Genomic DNA, 22743 nt, shown 5'->3' with positions numbered 1-22743 from the left:
CACGGTTTGGGGTAGTACGGATATTAACAGTCGAGGTGAGTCACTATTAGAGTATCTGTCTTCCAACAATATAGACATTTGCAATAATGGCGATAAACCTACTTTCTCAAATGTAATCAGACAAGAGGTCTTGGATCTAACACTGTGCAATGCTGCAATCTTTGACAAGATCACAAACTGGCACGTGTCAGATGAGATTTCTCTATCTGATCATAAACACATAATCTTCAATTGGAGTGGTGGAGATTACTCTAGAACCGCATTTAGAAATCCCAGGAGGACAAACTGGGATCAATATGTAGTATTGTTGAATACGCATTCATTTACAATGGGAGAAACTATTGATTCAACCCAAAAGTTGGAATCATTTTCTCAAAGGGTAAATGAAAGTATCATCAATTCCTTTAACGGAAGTTGTCCCACCATACAATCGTCTTCTACTAGAGACGTGCCATGGTGGAACTTTAAACTGGATCGCCTTAGAAAATTTTCTCGTAAAATGTTCAATAGAGCGAAACAAACGGGAGATTGGACTCAGTACAGGAAAGCCCTGACTGAGTACAACAACGAAATACGAAAATCTAAAAGAAAGTCTTGGATGCTGACATGTGAAAACATAAACAGCACTCCTGTAGTTGCAAGACTACAGAAAACGCTCGCAAAAGATCATTCAAATGAATTGGGAAACCTGAAGCGCGACAATGGAGCTTTTACCAAAACTCCTCGTGAAACTTTGGATTTAATGATGGAAACCCATTTTCCGGGTTCGGTTCTAAGTGTGGATTCCAATGATACTATATCTCTGGAAGGTGAAGGATGTCCTAGTATAAACTCTTCGGAGTCAACTAGGACAATAAACACCACCTCAGATTTAGCTGATGAAATCTTCACGAAGGCCAGAGTGGAAAATGCAATTAGATCTTTTCAGCCTTTTAAATCTGCAGGAGTTGATGGAATATTTCCAGCACTGATTCAAAATGGAGAAGCGGTGTTGGTACCATCACTAATTGAGATGTTCAAGGCTAGTTTAAGATTGAATTACGTTCCATCAAAATGGAGACTTGTGAAAGTTATCTTTATACCAAAAAAGGGGAAGCGAGACAAGACGCATCCCAAAGCATACAGGCCAATTAGTCTTTCTTCAGTTTTGTTGAAAACTATGGAAAAGGTTTTGAAGGATTTTATCAATTCTTCTTACATAAAAGACCATCCCCTATCTGACTTCCAGTTTGCTTATCAATCTGGTAAGTCAACGGTTACAGCACTTCATTCGCTAGTAACAAAAGTGGAAAAAACGTTTTCAGCAAAAGAAATAGCTCTATGCGCCTTTTTAGACATAGAAGGAGCATTTGATAATGCCTCCTATTCATCTATGAAGCGTGCCATGGAGAACAAAAACTTCGACCAATGTATCATACATTGGATTTATACTGTGCTTGCAAAAAGAGAAATCACCTCTGAGCTGGGAAGTTCTTCTATAACAGTAAGGGCAACGAAAGGTTGCCCTCAAGGAGGAGTCCTCTCACCACTATTGTGGTCCTTAGTTGTAGACGATCTTCTAAGAAGCTTGAAGGAAAAAGGTTTCGAAGTTGTGGGCTTTGCAGACGATATAGTCATAATAGTGAGAGGAAAGTATGACGAAACTGTTTCGGAGAGAATGCAAAGGGCCCTAAACTATACACATTCATGGTGTATCAAGGAGGGCCTTAGCATCAACCCGTCAAAAGTCGTAATTGTCCCTTTCACTAGGAGAAGGAAGATCAACCTAAAAGCTTTTCGGCTTGGAGGGATACAAATTCATCCTAGTGATCGAGTCAAATACTTAGGTTTGATTCTGGATGCCAAACTGAACTGGAATGATCAAATTGAGTCCGTGATCAGTAAGGCAACAAGTGCGTTCTGGTTATGCTCCAAAACTATTGGCAGGAAGTGGGGCTTGAAACCAAAAATGATAATGTGGATTTATACTGCCATAATCCGCCCAAAAGTGACGTATGCTTCGTTTGTCTGGTGGCCAAAAACAAAAGAGGCTACCACACAAACAAAGCTTGCCAAAATTCAACGTCTTGCGTCCATTGCTGTTACAGGAGCGATGCGAAGCACTCCATCAAAAGCTTTAGATGCGATTCTCAATCTGCTACCTTGCACGAGTACGTGCAATTAGAAGCAGAAAAGGAATTGCTGAGACTTGAACGAGTTGAAATGTTTATGCCAGGTGATCTTGTAGGTCACCTGAGCATTTCACAATACTTCCAAAATAGGCCAGTAATGAAAATGATTAAAGACTGGATGAAACCTGTGGAGAACCATGATGTTCCTTACAAGTTGCACGAAACAACTCGTGCAGATTGGGAAGTCGGAGGTCCCACTGTTCGTCAAGGGTCAATCAAATTCTTCACAGATGGCTCAAAAGTTGGAATAAAAACGGGAGCGGGAATCTACGGCCCTGGAATACAAATTTCAGTGGCGATGGGACACTATCCTACGGTGTTTCAAGCAGAGATTCTTGCTATTTTGAAATGCGCAAATATCTGCCTTGAGAGAAAATACAGATACGCAAATATTTGTATTTTCTCAGATAGTCAAGCTGCACTAAAAGCATTGTGCGCTTACAAATGTACTTCAAAGCTTGTCTGGGAATGCATTCTTTCACTGCGCAGGCTGTGCCAAGGGAATTCAGTAAACTTATACTGGGTTCCAGGTCACTGTGGCATTGAAGGAAATGAAATGGCAGACGAGCTTGCTAAAAGTGGTTCCAATTTACAGTTTGCTGGTCCAGAACCATTCTGTGGTATATCAAACTGTACAATTAAAATGGACCTGAAACGCTGGGCTGAGCAGAGGGTGATATCCAATTGGATGGACGTCAAAAATTGCAATCAGTCAAAACGATTTATAACACCAAATGCTTATAAAACCAAAAAGCTCTTAGAGCTCAACAAGAGAGCTCTATGTACATACATTGGCCTAGTAACTGGACACTGCCCGAGCAGGTATCACTTGAAAAATATTGGCCATATTCAGAGTGATATCTGTCGTTTCTGTAATACGGAACGTGAAACCTCGGAACATCTGCTTTGCAGTTGTGGTGCTTTATACACGCGCAGGCAAAGATTTCTAAATAGTGGTTGCTTGCAACCCAGTGAGATCTGGTCTGCAAAACCTGGGCAGGTCTTGGAGTTTATTAATTCCATTGCACCTGACTGGGAGACGACGCGTCGTGGCAGTAGCTGATTACTTGACACATGGTAATTAGCTGGCTAGATGCGAATATCAAAACGGGACATGCCACAAAAGTTCAGCCTATTGGACGCAGTGGCTTAATTTCCCCAACAGGGGAGGAAAAAAAAAAAAAAAAAAATGAGCATTTCGATTCCCAACCCCGACACTTGCAATTTTATGTAAGTTGCTTTGTTTTCCCCCCGAAAGCGACTGGCACAGACCCTCTTCTTCGGATTCTGGGATATCGGCGAACGGCAACAAACGTCCCAGAGTCCCAGTTCAACATAGCGCGAGCAAAGGTTCAAAAGCACAAATTTCAATGATCAAGCCAGGGTGTCTAATCATGAGACAAAATTAAATTTCCTGAGTTTTCCAGGGAGAAATTAGGAATGTTATAAATTAAAAAAAATAGTAAATTTATATAACTGTATATAACTTGAGTAAAAATTTTAAGAAAAAATGCGCAAGATTTATTCAAGAGATTCTAGAAAATTCCTCAATTCTTACAAGAACTTTTTTACTCTTTCGAACATAACACAAAATTGGTTCAGGAATTTATTAGAATTTTCATTTGGGTTAGTTGCAAGAAATTACTTTGACATTTCCACTAACAATGTCATTAAAACATTCTGAAAAACAACAGGAAAAAGAAATTTAGACCAATCAGTAATTTCACAGACCACAGATAACCATTGATTTTTGAAACTGAACTTAGATGTCTGTTGTCTGTGCTAGTAGTGTATTAATGTTGGGATTTCGAAATTCTAGCCACGATTCATCCTTGGATTCCTTCCAAAATTTCTCCTTGGATTTCTACCGCAATTCTTTCCCAGTTTCTAGCAGAATTGTTCCCGCGAGCTCGTCCTTGAAAATATCGAAGGCTTTTTCTGCTTTTCTCCAGTTTTCCCAAGTATATCCTGAGGTTTTGACGTATTTGCGCTTCCATACATAATTTCTTCCGAGATTTTTTCCGAATTCTATCGACATTCTGATAATTATTCCTGGGATTTCTACCACAGTTCCTCCCAGGATTTCAGCAGTTTTCACGGGGGCTCTGCAAGAATGTGTACCCCCGAGAATTCTTCCATAGTTTCTCGCTGGATTCCTCCCGGGAGATACTGCAAACGTTTTTTCTCAGGAAGTTCTTCGAGGCATTTGTATTAGTGGTTTGGGAATAGTTTTCCAAATGTTTCTAGCAAGAATTTTGCAGAAGTTCTTTCTGGGGTTTTCTACCAGAGTTTTCCAATATTTCTTTTATATTTGACCCATAATTCCTCCCTGGATTTTTCTTATGGATTTGAGTTCCTCCTAAAATTTTCTTCTGGGATCACTCCTAGCACTTTTTTTTTAATATTCCAGTTTTTCTCAGGATTTATTTTGAATTTCTTCCCGAAATTTCTCCAATAAGTCTGCGGAGTTTTTCAGATAAATAAATAAATGCGGTAAACAACTGCAAGGAAAAATCTGGAAAAAGCACTGATAGAAATCACGGGAAGAACTCCATGAGAAATACCAGAAGTAGCTCCTGCAAAGATCCCAGAAGATGATCTGGAAAAAAATCTTAAGAGAAATTCTGAGAGACATCCCAGGACCATACCGAAAGGAATCTTCTGAGAGAAGTCCCGGGAGAAACTGCAAGAGAAATATCGGGTGAAACTTCAAAGAAATCCCACGAGAACCTTTAGGAAATATCCCAGCTAAAACTTATATAGAAGTCCAAGGAAGAACTCTAGAAGAAAGCAATCTAGCCAAGCTAGAAATTTCTTGAAAAAAATGCAGGAGAAATTTTGGAAGATGAGTGAGTGTAGAAGAAATTCCTGCGGAAAATTGATGAAAAGCTTCCTAAAACCATTGGAGGAGTTCTAACATTGATCTTAGAAATAACTTCTGTAGCAACGCTGGGATAAATCCCAGTAAGATCTTCTGCAGGAGACCCAAAGACACTGGAAGGAATCGTTTCTATATCTAGCAGATTATGCTCTGAAAATAAACATTGAGCGGCCATCTGACGTGGATCATCGATTGTTTGCTGCACGCATGAAGTTAATAATAGCGCGGCAGTCTTCATGATATGATTCAAAATAAAAAAAATTGTATCACTTATTAAAGCGAATTTTGGCCTAAGATACCTACACCCCCCCCTCCCCCTCTCCAGTATGTTAAACTAATCATCGCGTTCAATTAATTTATGTGTGAATTGGACTAAAGGTTTCTGCTTCCTGGTGAGGTGAAGACGTGCCCCCTCCCCAGGCCACCTTTTTTTTAATTTTAACCAACTCAAGATTATCATTAATCTAGAACTCCCGGAAAATTCTCTTAAGAAGAAACTATAATTTTTAGGATTTTATCCCTAATTATCAAACTTTTTCCCGAAACCCACAAGCAATTTCGTCAAATATTTCTCTATGAGAACCACTACAATTCTTTCATATACTTAAGCTTGGTAAAATAACTAAATTAAATGATTTTTAGTTATGGAATACAAAAACAATATGCCAAATTTTCCGAAAATTCCGAAACCGGTTCTGGTAGGGAGAGGGAAGTACTTTCTAGCATCATATGCTGCTCTAGAGAGTAGTAACTCAAAATTTATGAATTTTTGCTAGTTTTCAATTCCAATAATTGTCATGCTAAGATCAAAAAACCTAGGATTCTTTACATTTTCTTAAATTCCTCCAGGTATTAAGGATCTTCTTCCTTGTGAATTCCTCCATGGACGTCTTGCATGGTTTTGGTTCAGGAATCCCTCCATGTTTTTCTTGAGATTTTTTTTACAGATACTTCTGCAAGGATATATCAAAAAAATCCTCCATCTTCCTGATTCCTCCAGAGATTCCTTCAATAATTCCTCTAAGGACTTGAACACATTCCTTCGGGAATTTCTCCTAGAATATCTTTAAAGATTCCTCCAGTGACTGTTTATGCGTTTTATTCGAGGATTCTTCTAGGGTTTTCTCCAGGGATTCCCAAAAGAATTTCACCATAAAAGCATTTAGGCGTTTCTGCAGGTATTCATTCAGAGATTTTTTTTTTCCAAAATATTCTCCAAAAATTTCTTCAAGAATTCCGCTAAATTGTTCCAATAATTCCATCAGGAATAAAAATAAGTACTTCTGTTGGATTTTCTTCCAGAAAATTTACCAGATTATTCAAAAATTAATCCAGAAATTTCAGGAATTCGTCCTGAAATTACTGCAGACATGGATTCCTTCACATTTTTTCGGGATTACTACAGATTTTACAGAAATTTCTCATAGGTTTGCTGCCTGGATTCCTCCTGGGGTTTCTTCAGGAAATCTTCCAGATATTCCTGCAAGACTTCTTCCAGGGATTCTTTAAGATTTGAAAAATTCCCCCAAGGATTCTTCTAGGAACTCTTCTTGGTATTGGTACAGGAATTCATCCAAATACATTTAGATATTTCTACAGGTATTGTTAAATGATTCCCCCACGAGCTCTTCTTAAGATTCCTTCGTGATTTTTCCGTGAATTCCGCCTAACATTTCTTCAGTACTTCCTCCTAAGATTTCTTCAGAAAAACGTACTGAGATTTCTTCAAGAATTCCACCTGGGATGCTCCAGAGGTTTAGCAGGGATTCCTCCAGGAATCCTTCTAAACAATCCTCCAGGAATTCCACTAGATTCCTCCAGGAAATCCTACAGGCTTGTCTCCATGAATTTCTCCAAGGATTCCTCCAGAAATTGCTCCAAGAGTTCCTCCAGGAATTGCTGCACAGTAGTTCCAACACTGATATTGCATGCTTGGTGGTTATAGGTGGTGAAAAATTAGAAATAGGGTGCGTACACCAATTTTGTCCCGTCTAAGGAAAACCATTTTTATAAAAAATAACCAATATGAAAATCCTATGAAAACTACCAATGTGAAATCTTTGAAATCTATATTTTGTACGAAAAACTTGATGCTAATACCGTAAAATGGGGTAACTTTGATAGTTTTTCAGCGACTTTTCTCAATATTTTTACATGCAACAGTATTTCCCCGAGTTTTATATTTTTAAAACAAGTACTGGGGTATCAGTTATCAATTGCAATTAAAAGAATAGATAATCTGAAAAATTTGGATAACTTTTAGTTTTTCATGTAACCGAAAATCAGATTTTCATTTTGGGGTAACTTTGATAATGCCCTAAAAACACATCAAATCTCAAAAAATAATCACTAAACGGCAAATACATAAAAATAATCACTAAAAATCAATTTTAGTCCACATATTTTAGGCGTTTATCAATGTATGGAGATTAATATCCCAATTTACAAAATTGCTTCCATTTCATAAAAACACACTTCGTTAAGAGATTCAAGGCCAGATTTGGAATCTACTATGATTAATCTATCGAGACTAAGAGTCCATTCATTGAAAAAATAGTTTTAACGAAGTCGTATAGCAGATTGTTTGAAGGGGTTGATAAATGACAAAAATATCAACAATTTTTATTTTTTGTCCAAAAAGTTGTATATAAACTAGATTTCAATGAAAATTCATCTAAGATGAACTTTCATATGTATAGAATTGATTTACGTTTACCTTTTTCTTAACTGGTTGAAGGAATCATAGTTATAAGATAAATTACACAATGCCTGCCGCACTATCAAAGTTACCCGCATTATCAAAGATACCCCGTTTTACGGTACTTGTTTTTTTTGCAATAAAAATGGCACTGCGTCAGTTTTGGCCATATTATCAACTTTGATTTCTATTTTGTTCAATCACGTGCATTTCTTATGGGAATGGCCAAATTAGAAGCACCCCGGCAAAAACGGCACAAGGTTATTGCAAATGCTCCATAGAAAATCAAAAAGTGCTCCATAAAGAATGAACATATGGTCCATGAAAATGTGCAATGTTACCCATAAATAATTGAAAACGTTCCATATTTTATAAAAAATGTACATAAAATGTTCTCATTAAAAGTGAAACTTTGCACCAATAAATAATACTGAAATGCTCCATAATAAAATACAAATGCTCCATAGAAAAATGCAAATGCTCCATAAAAAAAAAAATTGTACCCATAGTAAATTGAATATTGCTCCATAGAAAAATAAAATTTCACCATAAAAAATGGAAATTGCACCATAGAAAATAGACAAATGCTCCATAAGTATTATCAAACTGCACCACATAAAATACAATTTGCTCCATGAAAAGTTGAAAATTCTCCATAACTTTAAACATTTGCCAACTAAAGTAGTGCAATGTAAAGCAATTCAGCCCTGTCGAATTAAATTATGAGAATATGCTATCTATGGAGGATTTTCAATTTTCTATGAAGCAATTCATATCTTCTATGGTACAGTTTGATAATACTTATGGTGAATTCATCTATTTTCTATGGTGCAATTTCAATTTTTCTATGGAGCAATATTCAATTTTCTATGGGTACAATTTTAATTTTTTATGGAGCGTTTGCTTTTTTCTATGGAGCTTTTGTATTTTATTTTGGAGCATTTCGGTATTATTTATTGGTGCAAAATTTCACTTTTAATGAGAAAATTTTATGTTTTACCGGTACATTTTTTATAAGTATTGAACGTTTTCAATTATTTATGGGTATCATTGCACATTTTCATGGAATATGTGTTCATTCTTTATGGAGCGCTTTTTGATTTTCTATGGAGCGTTTCTATTTGTTTATGGGTGCAATAAATAGACTGCCGACAAAAACAGACATGGGATCTGATATTTCAAGGATTTTTTTTAGTCGTATTGTCGATTAAATTGCCTAAAACTTGAGAGTTGTTAGGCCAATTGTGATTTCAACAAATTTTAGGAAACATCCCATGACGAAGAGAATATAGCTGCCGAAAATGCCATATGAGTTCCCCTGTCCCAATTTTGGCGATTTTCTTAGAGTATCTGGTATATTTCACAAGGAATTATGTTAAAGAGAAATACCAGTAGAAGTTCGAGTTTTGTTCGACAGAATTGTTTAGGTCTAGGACTTCTGCAAGCATGTTTGCACGTTTTTCGCCACCAACTTTAGGCATACCAAGCACAATTTATTTCATTGAGAAAATCCGTTTTCTTTCCTTACATCTTTACAGTAAAATACTGCCTATCTAGCGTGTTACATCTACAAATCGGTGACCCGCAAACTGCGTATGCGAATCAGAAATAAAGGCCAGAAAAGCAACAATCCAGTCTTCAAAATTTCCATAATAAAATCTTCAAAACTTTCGAAGCCAACTGGACGCAATGAAAAAATGGGAAGGTACGTCTTAGGAAACACCCTGTTGAGATGCCCTCCTTTGAAATGTGTTCCTGAGTCAAGTCGAGCAGTTTAATGGTCGTTCGGAGAACTGATTAATAATGCACTTTATTTAAATAGATACTACAAACAAAATCGAAAGTGTAGATTTTGCAAATAAGATTGCATCATAAAACAGTCAATTTAAATATTCAAAACTACGATTAAGAATTAATGAGCAATTGTATCAGCTCTACATCAGCCCTAAGCCCAATTACCCAGAGCCAGTAAACACTTTTATTTTCATTGCTGCCGCTCCTCCGTTTGCTATAATCCCGGTCGGTGTCTCGTGTGTCTGTCTCCCTCTGCGATGAATCATGATAAGCTTCACGCGGGCATGCGGATTGTTGATCTCGCCAAGTGCCAGTGCTCGTGTGGTGCAGGCTCGTGTGGCCTCGCGCGCTGTTGCCCATGGGGAGGTCCGGGTGAAATGCAAATCACGACCAGATTCCAGAACCAATTCCATTTGGACCAGTTTCGATTTCAACTTCCTCCTACAGTACACACAATATAATTGATTACTAGCGGTGGCCACCGATAGCTAGCCAGCCAGCCCGCCATTCAGCAGTAATCCGGTCGGGTACATACTTGAATGGTGGCGACGGCGGGCGCGTGCTGACTTAATAGTGACCATGATATCTGAACTGATAAATTATTTGCCCACAAGGCTATCGTTTGGCGCAGTGGGCAACAAACAGGAGCGTTACACGCACAGCAGGAGGGCGTGTAAGTTGTGTCACGGAACAGGTTCCCGCGCTTTAAACTGTCCTCCCGCTTTCCAAATAGATAAACAATACGTATGGTTCGCAACGAGAGCCGGAGTTCTTGCGGCAAACCAGTTCAGGCAGCAATAATTTACATGTCGCCTCGTTTGATCCCATTGAAGCAATTATCAACTCGTTGATAATGCGAAGCCAATCTGTCACGACGATCCGATAAAAGTTCAGTCAGGATTTCAAAAGTGACAAGTTCAAGTGCTACCCGAACCTTCGCTGTTGCACGAAAACTAGATCCACGAGCAATTTCAGCGATATCGAAAAATCGCCGCAATATGCATTGAACTTCAGTCCAGAGAAGAAAATCATAGCCAGAAGAAAACCCCATAATTGGACCGACCCGCCGCACCCCAACGTCATTAGGTATAGTCGGCGATAAGATACCGAAATTAACATGAGCATGCAATTCCGTAATCGCGTCGCGAGCGCGATTAAGCAATTAGAAGACTTACCATATGGTGGAAGTGGTTTATGAATGAGATATTTTGGTAGCAACAGGTGCTACAGTCCAGATTCGAATGGAGAAGCACGTCAAACATTATTATTCATACTTTATTATTTTTTTACAGAAAAATAAAGAACAGCACATTGTGCTACAGATAAAATACAGAGATTAGTGGATCGGAACGATATGCAGAGATTTTAAAGTGGAATCATCAGTTATTATTTCACGAAAACTTAATTGTAGGTTTTTCGCTGAAAATCAAAACAAAGATCATGGCAATGTATACATTGTATTCAGCATGCTAAGGATGACGGGATCAATTCCCGGTCAGTCCAGAATTTTTTATAATGTAAATTGACTTAACTTTCTTTGGTATTGAAAATATTTGTGCCTGCCACGCGATATACGAATGCAAAATGGTCAAAGAATAACTGAGAAGCAGACTCGGCCCCAGCCAGCACATTATGACAAGAACAAATAAAAGTAGAAAATACCAAAGGCAATCTACGAACTCAAGGTCTAGTACAGCACATGAATAGAAAATAATCACTTCGAAGAACACTGCTAATGAAAATGTGTGAAAATGTTCTAACAGTGTTTACAAGCACCCTCTATCTCGAATGGGCAGTTACGCCGAAAAGGAATACAATCAAAATAGAAGCCCAACCGCTTCTCCTCTCCTTCCAAAAATGAACGCTTAACGTCTGTTGGCTCGAACACATAAAAGCGATTTGAAATTTGGATCAGGGTCGGTAAAATGGCCAACCAGGCAAAAAAAAAAACTCGCGAACATCACGAAAGGAATACATATACCTAATAGAAATGACGTCGGCGGAAACATGCGAGTGCAACCTGCGCCCGCCGTTCGACATTCAACTGTCTCAAATGGCTGGGCTGGCGAAACAAAATAAAAACCGTCCGTATTTATCAATATCAGATTAGAATAGCGATTACCGCAAGCGTTTTAGTGCGAAGCTTGCGTATTTTACTGCGACGACGGTACAGTAGTGCAGTGTATGGAATCGCGCGCAAAAGCTTCAGGTTATTCTTGGAAAAGAGGCTTCGCGCGTTCTGTCCTCCCGTCAAACCGAAATGTAGAAGAACGTTTTGCAAGCTCGCAATCGATTCCGTAGAAGGTAGATATTTCGCAATGGTCGAGTGTTTTTGCGTGTCAAACGAAAGGTTCGATGTTGTGTCTGCTGATGGTGGGCGATAGAGCTCGCTTCATAGCGAAGATACCTCCCTAGTATAATAAACACAAGATCAATTACATGCTATCCACTCATTTTCCCGGAGCTTTTGTTGATGTACTCTACGTGAAACAAAAACAGCAGCCTGTTCGAAGGTGAAAAAGGTGACATTAGCTTCGATTGCTGTATTTCTGTAGTATGGTTAAATACGACAAAAATCAGATCACCCGATTTTATTTCCCAAGGATTTTGCTGTTCTCTTTTTTGGGACAAAAGTGCCTACGGTCATAAATCATGTCACTCTGTGATGCCTCTCGTTCACCACCGAAAAAAAAAAATCTTTTCGGACGAACTCAGTCGCACTGTATTCTTTCGAAACGTGGCGTATAATTACTTAATCAGAGATGGCCTGATTTTTACGCTTCCGGAAGACCAGAAACGGGGAAAGCTCACCAAATCACTGTGAAATGGTTATGGTTCTAATATTGTGGTATATGTAGTATCAGGTACCAGAAGGCCGGCTCCAGAGGCACGTTATCCTTCATCTGGGACACGTGTGCCATCGCCATAAAATAAAATAATAAGCAATGAAAAACCAACATATTTATTTGAAAAATTTCAACCGTTTCGTGGAACACGTAATAAAAACTTTAGATTACCACATTACAACACTTCGCACTATGGAGGAACCTTCTTTGTACGTGGCATTGCTCATTGGAACTAACTTCCTTCAGCTATTAAATCGCTTAGAAATTTGAATTCGTTCCGTAGAGAGGTCACGATATGGATGGAGACAAGAAATTAGAATATGTAATTTAATTGAAGTAAAAATAGATAAACTGAAAGAGTAAAGAATAGTTAAGTAAGAACTGACAGAATTAAAAACTCAAGAAATCATCTAATTGTAGAATTTTAAAAGGAGAATTCCTTACTCTACATGTATTACGCATAAATAAATAAATAAATAATAAAAGCCTATTTTATCATCTACCTGAGGGAAAACGAAGAAAATTAGGATTAAGATAGGAATAGGGACAGGTAGGCAAATAGGAAATGATACCCTGGAAGAGGCCACTAACGCATAAGCGTGCCACAATGGGTTCAAACAGCGCCTTGAAAAGGGCACTGTAATAACTCATAAAGCGTTAAGAGAGCCTTATAGCTCTTTACCACAGAGGGTTAAGGGCAACAGAACATTCTGAAGATTAAGACTTCTGAAGTCAGTTTCACTTAATCAGTGTTTACCGAGTACTCGGAAACACAGTTTCGCAAAAACTGAACAATTACATATCAAATGATACGAAGTTCCATTATAGAATTTACAGCTATCACATACAAATGAATCATCATGCTGAATATTCGCCATGTGATAGTTGAATCAGCAGTGGCCAGTCAATGCTTTGATCAACATGCTGAAATTCTGCTTAGACAGATTAATAAGATACATCGTCACCCCTAGAGATGGCTCAGTACAATACAATTTTGTTTGACGACATGGCTCCAAATTATTCTAATATTGTTTGTGTTGAGTGGCAGCCCAGGTGTCAATCTGAAGCTTTACCCAACACTTCGATATCGGAATAGCTGGCTCAGGGCCAATGAAGTCATGTGATGCTTCAGTACGAGCTATCTCATCAGCCATTTCGTTTCCAGGTTTCCATACAATGAACAGCATTTTTTTGAATTCAGCTCCTCGATTTGAGTTCGACAAGCGATAACTAACTTTGACCTAGAGTTCGCCTAAGCAAGTACCGTAAAATGGGGTAACTTTGATAGTTTTTTAGCGAATTTTCTCAATATTTTTCCATGGAACAGTATTTCCCTAAGTTTTATATTTTTAAAACAAGTACTGGGGTATCAGTTATCAATGGCAATAGAAAGATTCGATAATCTTAAATATTATGGGTGACTTTCAGTTTTCCATATGAGCAAGAATCAGATTTTAATTTTGGGGTAACTTTGATAGTGCCCTGAAAAGCACATCAAATCTTAAAAAATAATCACAGATTGAAATCTTAGGACTATGAACATGATGAGAGAAGCCTTGTAGAATATATTAGATAGAATTTTCATATCAAAACATTGGTTTTTGAATAAATCCTATATATAAAAATGAGTTTGTGGAGTACTGAGTGAAAAACACAGTGAAATTAGCTACCAAAAAAATTATCTTTGTTAAAATATATGTTTAACGGCACATCAGTGAAATTATTACATGCTAATCGTGGTGAATTTTCTTTTTAGGGTAGTTTTGAATGTTTTATTAACAAATTTTGAACAACACAGATTTATCTACATGAACTTACAAGGGCATTGCATACTTTAAGGCGTTTATTGATATATGGAGATTTATGTCCCAATTTACAAAATTGCTTCCATTTCGTAAAAACACGCTTCGTTAAGAGATTCAAAGCCATATTTGGAATCTACTATGATGAATCTATCGAGAATAAGAGTCCATTCATTGAAAAAATAGTTGAAACGAAGTCGTATTGCAGATTGTTTGAATGGGTTAACAAATGACAAAAATATCAACAATTTTTATTTTTTGTCCAAAAAGTTGTATACAAACTAGGTTTTAATGAAAATATGTCTAAGATGAACTTTCATAAAACCTGTATCCGTAATAATCGGGACACAGATGTACGGCTGATGTGCTATGTAATGAATCAGTAAAATTGGCCAAATAATTGACTGAGAACACTTCAGTGTATGTTTATTATTTGTGCAAAATTTCATAAAAATCGATGCACTATTTTTAACTGTGGATGAAAAACAAAAATACGTGGTTTTAAGTATTTTGTACAATCATGACCAATTTTCATTCGCATCATAGATGGTTCTTTTACGCTACAGTTAAAAATTTTGTGATGATAATTATGAAATTTCGTTAGCAGTTATGATACTTATAGAGACACTATCTTGCAACATTTCATCAACTTTGATCAATTGGTTTGAAAACAATCAATGTTGATAGGGGTGAGTGTCAGGGGAAATTTTTCGTGTTTTTCATGTGCGATGTTTGCCTATGCATAACTTTTCAATTTCTCTGCCAATTTTCATGAAATTTTCAAAGAAGGTAGCTCATTATGTGTTTATTATGCCTGCAAAATTTGATGATTTTTGGTATAGTACTTTCAATAGTACAATCGAAACAATAAAGGGTGCTGACTAATTGCTCTCTGAGGGGCAAAAATCACGTTCAGTCCCAATACATGTTTCGACTATAAAATTGTTGATAATGCATCGATTTTTTTGAAATTTTGTCCATGCAACAAAGGTAGATTGAGAGGTTTGTGTTCAAAATTTCAGCCATTTCCTTTGTCAAATCCAAAAGTTACAGTGCTGACAAGCAAAACTAGGGGCTGTACAAAATTCAATGGCGCACATTCTACTCTTTCATTGCTACAACAAAAAGTACTGCACCGATTTACTTGAAATTTTGTAGGTGAAATGAACACTAGGGCAGTTCAGGCTTCAAACATGTTAAAATTTCAAATCTCCCATATGTTCATTACAATCCTTGGTGCAAAACTAGAGTCCTGTCAAATTTTCAGCCATTTCGGTGGTCATTTAATGGTGGCCCAAAAGCAAAATAGGTTTGTATGGGAATTACTATGGAGAATTTTCAAAAAATGTTCTCCACCCTGTGGAGCATTCGCACATGGATAAAGTCATAGGGTCAAAGTCAAATTGAATTCTTCAGATCTCAATGATGAATGTTGCCGAAGACCGCAACTCATTTCGATTCACGAGACAGAAGTTATTAATCAATATTCATCCATACATGCTTAAACAGAAGACCACAGCTCGACCGACACGCTTGACACGCAATCATAGTATGCGTGTTAGCTTCTTGCACACCTTGCAGGACATCGTGTGTGAAGATGCGCATGCGAGTGGGAATTTGCATAATATCTTTTTTGTCGATTGTCGAAATAAGTTCCGGTCTTCAGCAACATTCATCATTGAGATCTGAAGAATTCAATTTGACTTTGACCCTATGACTTTATTCATTTGTGAATGCTCCACAGGGTGGAGAACATTTTTTGAAAATTCTCCATAGTAATTCCCATACAAACCAATTTTGCTTTTGGGCCACCATTAAATGACCACCGAAATGGCTGAAAATTTGTCAGGACTCTAGTTTTGCACCAAGGAATGTAATGACCATATGGGAGCTTTGAATTTTCAGCATGTTTGAAGTCTGAACTGCCCTAATGAACACATCTTAAGATGTTATTAGGCCAAATTTGAGCAGTTTTAATGTATCTATTGCAGAGTTACAGTTGTATTTCTGTGTCCCGATTATTGCGGATACAGGCTTTATGTATAGAATTGATCTACGTTTGCCTTTTTCTTAACTGGTTGAAGGAATCATAGTTATGAGATAAACTATACAATGCCAGTCGCACTATCAAAGTTACCCGCATTATCAAAGATACCCCGTTTTACGGTACTTCAATAGCAGCTTGGCTATCTAAACAGAAGTATATTATTACTTTGTCCAATACGTGTTGCTGTAGTGCTGGTTGCACTCCGCACATAAGAGCAACGATTTCACCCTAAAAAATGGTGCAGTGTCTACCAAGTGAGTAAAACTGATGCAGCCTTTGCTCATAAGAGTGGGCATCAGCACCTGATCGACATTCGAGAAGGAAACCATCAGTGTAACAAACGATGTTGTCTGAAATACTTCTCTCCAGATAATCAGATGTCCATTCTTCCAGGGAAGCGAATTTTGTAGAAAATGTCCTATATTGAAAATTACAAGCTATTGTAAGATCAATTGGAGCAAAGACAACTTTGTCCCAATCCACCAAAAGGTCAAACAACGAGGTTTGTGTTGATTTGCGGTTCACAGGAGTTTGGCTTCCTCTAGTAAACCGAGTACCGATAGGCGGTAAGTGCAACAAAAGTGCTTCTTGTTTAATCTGAATGTGTAGTAAGGCAACGTCAAAGAGAACTTCGAGCGCTGCCGTGAAAGTTGAAGAGAAAGCTTCAGACATCGCTATCAAGCAAATCCTTTGGAGATGGCCTAATTTTGATTAAATTGTTCTCGCTCTTTTGCCTTCACACAAGACATCCATAGGTCAATATCAATCGAACAACAGTTGTGTAAATCCATTTGATATACTTGGGTTTTAGACCCCAAGGTTTGGCGGCATTATTCGAAGGCCATACCAGCTTTCTTGGTTCTGAACTCAATGTGAGGTGTCCAGGAAAGCTTGGAATCAAGAACAACTCCAACGTACTTTAACTGATCAGTCACATTGATTTCAAAAACAAAGAGACGCATAGGTCGAACACCATTAAGGTTTCGCCTTTCCGTGAAAAGAGCAATAGATGTTATACTCGGATTTACCGAAAAGCCATACTGGCGACACCACCCCTCAACTACCTGAATGGCGCTTTGCATCAGGTCAAAAAGGGTACTGATGCACATACCGACTAACAATATAAGGTAGTAGTCGGACCATGAGTAGGATACCCACTATTATTGAGTTCCCTCCATAGCGTATCTGCTACGAGATTCCACAAAAGTGACGATAGGACTCCCCCTTGAGGGCATCCACAAACACTCAATTTCCTAATCGCTGCTTGACGCAATGTCGAGAATATATATACCATGACCCCGTGCGGCTTCCAATATGACATCGAAAGGCACGTTGTCAAAAACACCCACAATATCTAAGAAAATACATAAACAAGATTGCTTTTGAGTGAATGCTTTCTCAATATCGTAAACAACCTTGTGCAAAAGAGTCACAGTACAGTTAACTTTCCAGATGTTAGTTCACCATGAAGAAGCACGTTAGCCAAATGAACATCAAGGATGTGATGATCCACAATGCGTTCTAAGCATTTCAGAAGAAAAGAGGTCAAACTGATAGGTCTGAAACTCTTTGCTTCTTCATACGACGCACGACCCACTTTCGGAATAAACTTAACAGTAATATCCCTCCAGGATTTGGGAATATACCCTGTAGCAAAACTGCAAACAAGTAGTTGTTTCAAAACATGTTTGAAATAATCAAATCCTTTCTGAAGCAAAATAGGGTAAATCCCATCTGCCCCAGGAGATTTGAGAGGAGCAAAGCTATTAAGAGCCCACTCAATCGATTCTATAGTTACAATACTCCGAGCCGAAGCTAAAGAATCATAACTACAAGAAAAGACATCAGGATCATCCGAAGATGTAATATCCACACATCCAGGGAAGTGTGTGCTGAATAAGCATTCCAGAACTTCCTCATCAGAGGAAGTCAGATCGACATTTGGCAAACGAAGTTCGTTCATCCGGAAATCCTTAGATTTCGCAAGGATTTTGTTTAACCGACTGACTTCACTCAAGCTGGAAACATTTGTACAAAGGTTTTTCCAGCCGGATCGTTCAGCAGACCGGAGAGCTTTCCTGTAGGCCTTGCGAGCCGACCTGAAAGCCTCCGAACCAGCCGAACGTCGTCTGTTCCAACTCTTTCTACATTGTTTCCTGAGTTTCGTCAGATCAGAGTTCCACCAAGGGGTTCCTCTTGTGATCTTCACAGACCGTAGAGGGCATGCTTCTTCAAAAGCTTCCATGATGAAGGTCGTTGTAGTATCAACGGCATCATCTAAATCACTTGGAGTGTCAATGGATGGTGAATATCCATGAAATTTGGCTGCAACCAAATCAGTACACTAAATTCTGTTTTTACGCGATGGATGCGTTCGCGCAAAAAAAGATCGTGTAAAAAAAGTTCGCGTAACTTCGAGAAATCGCGCAAAAAAAAATCCAAAGGAATTTTTTTTTACGCGACCAAAATCGCGTAAAAAAAAGTCGCGTAACTTCGAGAAAACCGCGTAAAAAAAGTCGTGCAAAATAAAATCGCGTAAAAAAAAGTCGTGTAAAAAAAGAATTTAGTGTATAAAGATCCCAGTTGACCGAGGATTTCTGAAACGCAATGTTTGCGAAGTAACATTTAAATGTTCAAAAAAGATATAGCGATGGTCAGATAAAGATTCTTCATCTGACACATGCCAATTGGTCAGCTCGTGACTAATTCTGCTAGAGCAGAGTGTTATATCTAACACTTCCTCTCTAGCAGATACCATGAAGGTTGGGCGGTTGCCTATGTTAAGTAATGCAAGATCTGTACTACTTAAGTACTCCATCAAACTGGAGCCTCTCAAGTTAATGTCTGAGCTGCCCCAGATGATATGGTGAGCATTAGCATCACTGCCAACAATTAGCGGAAGGCCTTTTGAAGTGCAGTATGCGATGACTTGTTTGAAAGCATCCGTAGGGGATGGTTCATCATGCGGTAAATACACAGAACAATAGACGTATTTCCTGTTGAGGTTTCCAACAGATACATCAATTGTGATAGTACATACATCTCTGATGGTTAGTTCAGAGATGAGTGTAGCAACTATTGCGTTGTTGACAAGCACACAGGCTCGAGGCATGACACGCGAGTTTGCCATTTCATGTTTACTGAAAGTAGCAAACACCGGGTTCACAAGGTTTCCTATATAGAAATTTCCCTTACGAAAGTAAGGTTCTTGTACCAAGGCCACTTGGGCTGTACCATTTTGCATAAGTCTGCAAAGATTGATCGTTGCTGTTCTTTTATGCTGAAGATTGATCTGAGCTATCCTAACCGTAGCCACTACCCGAACTAGGTAAGATTAAACTCTTCGTAACAACAGCACAACGAAGAACAGCAGCAATAAAACCAGATCGGTATCATTTGGAAAACGCCTAAGGCGAGGATACGCAGAATACACTGTGTAAATCGCATAATACGAAACCATTACAAGCGAAAACTAAAACTAATTAACAACATTTTCATAATCCCGCCCTTATTTAGCCTCAATTTTGAGACTGAAGAAGGGCAGCTGATTGTCCCGGAGAAACACAAGGTCCACTGCACCATTGCTCCGGTTTGCGCAGTAAGGGCAAAATACTGTGGAGGGCGCCTTGGTACTCTACAGACTCCGAAATATTCGATAGGTGGAACAGGAATACGCTCGGACTCGATAGCGTCGGATGGTATGGGGTCATAACTTGAACAGTAAAGCTCTTCAAGGTTCGTATGTAACATTAATCCGGAAAGGATCTAACTAAATAAGTTGTTATGATTCTCCCCATGAGAAAACAATCAACGATCTTTTGTTGATACTTTAAAAAATAAAACTTTAAATGGGGCATCTGTTTCGTTATCATACATAGTGCTCATATTTTTTCACCCTACTGACTGCAAAAAAGGATTAAAGCGTTGTTTTGTTTCTTATTTATGAACTTTTTGCTAGAAGTGAGCACGTATGAAAACAAAAAGAACGGAATCACTGCCGATATCGCATATTTGCGAATGGAATGACTTAGGAAGCGTAGTTGAAGCCTATCCCTTTTCACAAGAAATTCAACAAGATTCTTGTTATAAATTTACTAAAAATCTTACAAAGAAACCACCAAAAGCAAAGCCATTAAATATCTACGAATTTTGAAATGAGGGCTTGGTTCTCAAACTTTGCCTTGGACGTACCAAGCATCGCCAAGATCGTAAATTCTGTCAAAAATCTGCAGAAGAGTTAACATGGTATGTATTGGCATAGAACTTCCGAAGAATTCTCCAATGATTTCTTCAAAGATTTCACCAAGGATTTCACAGAATCATGACTAGAATCTGAGAACTATAAAAAACTATGAGCCAGTTATAAAAATTAAGCAGGCACTATTTTCAGGGATACGTTCTCCACCACATGTATAGCAGATGTGTTACCAGGAAGGCTTTGTTTGTAAAGATTCGGGAACGCTTAAACTTAAGAAAAAGAACCTCTCGCCATAGGTAACTGCAATACTTGACGTATTTCCCTTTCCCTCCAACTTCCACAAGACCGGCAAACGCCGAAAGCCCCGAAAGCCATTCGACGAGATAACGCGTGCAAAAAAAAAAAATAACCAAATAGCTGGTGGCCAACATGCGTCATTTATGCGCAACCATCACGGCTGGGGTGGCGGCGTGGCTGAGAAACAGAAACGATCCCATCAGGTACAGTCGAATATATTGTTCAACGATTTTCGAACGCCCGTTTTCCTCTGATGTGGTGTTCGACGGACGACACACTGCTGCTGCTGCGGTGCCGACGAGAGGGAAAAAAGAGAATCACGGTCAGGGCAAAGCCGGTTCGGACTAGCTACTATGTAAGCTCTTATAGTCCTCATTCTAGCGAATGGTTGAAAGTATTTTTTTTTATTTCTTTCGGTCGCTCGACCCATCTTCCGGCTTGGGACTCGACGCGCACACGATTTCTCAAGGAAACCCGAAGGAAGGCCGGGGGAAATGCCCCCGACTGATGATGACGGGTGGCCTTCCAGGGAGAGTTGTGCGAAGAATCTACGGCGTTTCATCCGCGCACGAATGCGGTCATGGCCGAGGGGTGATCAACACTTGAGAACTTCAAGGTTGCTTCCCTATGCCGGAGCACATTCGTTCGGAATGGCCGGCCGCCGCCAAGCGTATCCCGTCTCTAATTAATGGGATTTGGATCAGCGAACGCACTGAAATAATGATCAATGGTGGAAATTTTCCACCTCAACACAATAAAGTTCTATATCGCACCGATTCCCACGAAATAATTACGATATGGTATTACGCATCTCATATTTTCGTATCATCGCCTATCGCATATTGACTACAAACATTATCAAAACACTTACATCACATCTGCGTGCACAGGATCGAAATGTAAATAACTGGTTCACGTTCTCACGTTCCAAAAATATCACAATCAGTGTATCTCACTTTATTGGCGAAAATTTGTGCAACTTCTCGTTCACTGAATATTCCTTCTCGTTGCACCAATAAAACACAAAAATATCTATATCACAGAGATTAACAGCAATTCTACAACAAATCGTCGGATGCTCGTTATATCACAATTGCTAACGATCGCGAATCACACAGAACTGGACACGTTTCACCAGCTTCTAGCGAAAAAATGGCAAACTTTAGCCCAAATTGTACCAGTAGAGAGTACAGCTTGGCCCTATGAGAGTAATTAGCTTCTGGCTATAATGCGCGCGCGACTTCGTCAATCAACTTGATTCAACTGAATTTTTCGAGCAGCATATTTGCAATTTATTTCAGATCTCGCCGGGCCCTCGCTGGTGTGGGTAAGTCGAGCAGTATCTCAATATACTCTGTGGCGACATGTGGCGAGCCCCGCGATTCGAATTTGCCGGTCGCGAGTGTGGACGTAGGAGCGCGCGTTTTTCTATGGTATGATGATGGCAGCGTACTTACATATCTACACGGTCAGGTCTTGGCTTTAGAGTGGTTGTAGATCAACGGATGTTGTTTGCCATAGACACAGTCTCGCCGGTCGTCGAGGGGTCGCGTGATGGAAGATGTAAGCAAAATCGTGCCTTTGGTAGTGATATAGCCATGTCCAGATGTTGCTATTTGAATACACCAATACAGCTGACGATTTGTTTACATCAATTCAGCGATAACGAGTCAACATAGTATTAAATCTCGATTGCTAATTAGTTTTTCGAACTAAGTAGCTATCTGGCAGAGGTTCACAGAATCACCGTCAATGGTAATCAGATTCATCGTGAACTGAGCCGATACAACGATTGATTACCTCTGCAAATGCATCGTAGGAAAATCCCATAGCACCCACGCATTTGAAGAATGGCCAACGTCGAACACAATCTTATAGGAAAAAAGCTGGCACCTACAAGCCACTTCATAGTGAGTGTATTGAAGATGCAGATGACTAGCTTGAATTGAAATTGATTTTCTCCAGCTTTATCGCATACATTAGCACACGAATGTTTTGAACATTTGTCT

The 22743-nt window shown here is 38.8% G+C and overlaps 1 protein-coding gene across 2 annotated transcripts in view; it reads right to left on the bottom strand.

Moving 5' to 3' along the window:
* The window catches only part of LOC109398795 (sodium-dependent phosphate transporter 2), a 150695-nt gene that overhangs the window by 76750 nt on the left and 51202 nt on the right, over window positions 1–22743 (bottom strand). The window contains exon 1 of one of the 2 annotated variants that reach the window (XM_029862864.2): window positions 21606–22004. The exons of the other annotated variant lie outside the window; for it this stretch is intronic. The gene's annotated coding sequence lies outside the window, so the exon portion shown is untranslated. Of the gene's footprint in view, window positions 1–21605; window positions 22005–22743 lie in introns of those variants that run through there. 2 annotated transcript variants of the gene reach the window in all.

The sequence above is a fragment of the Aedes albopictus genome, chromosome 3 (assembly GCF_035046485.1).
Source record: "Aedes albopictus strain Foshan chromosome 3, AalbF5, whole genome shotgun sequence".
Taxonomy (NCBI): Eukaryota; Metazoa; Arthropoda; class Insecta; order Diptera; family Culicidae; genus Aedes; species Aedes albopictus.
This window is presented reverse-complemented; position numbering and strand designations above follow the sequence as displayed.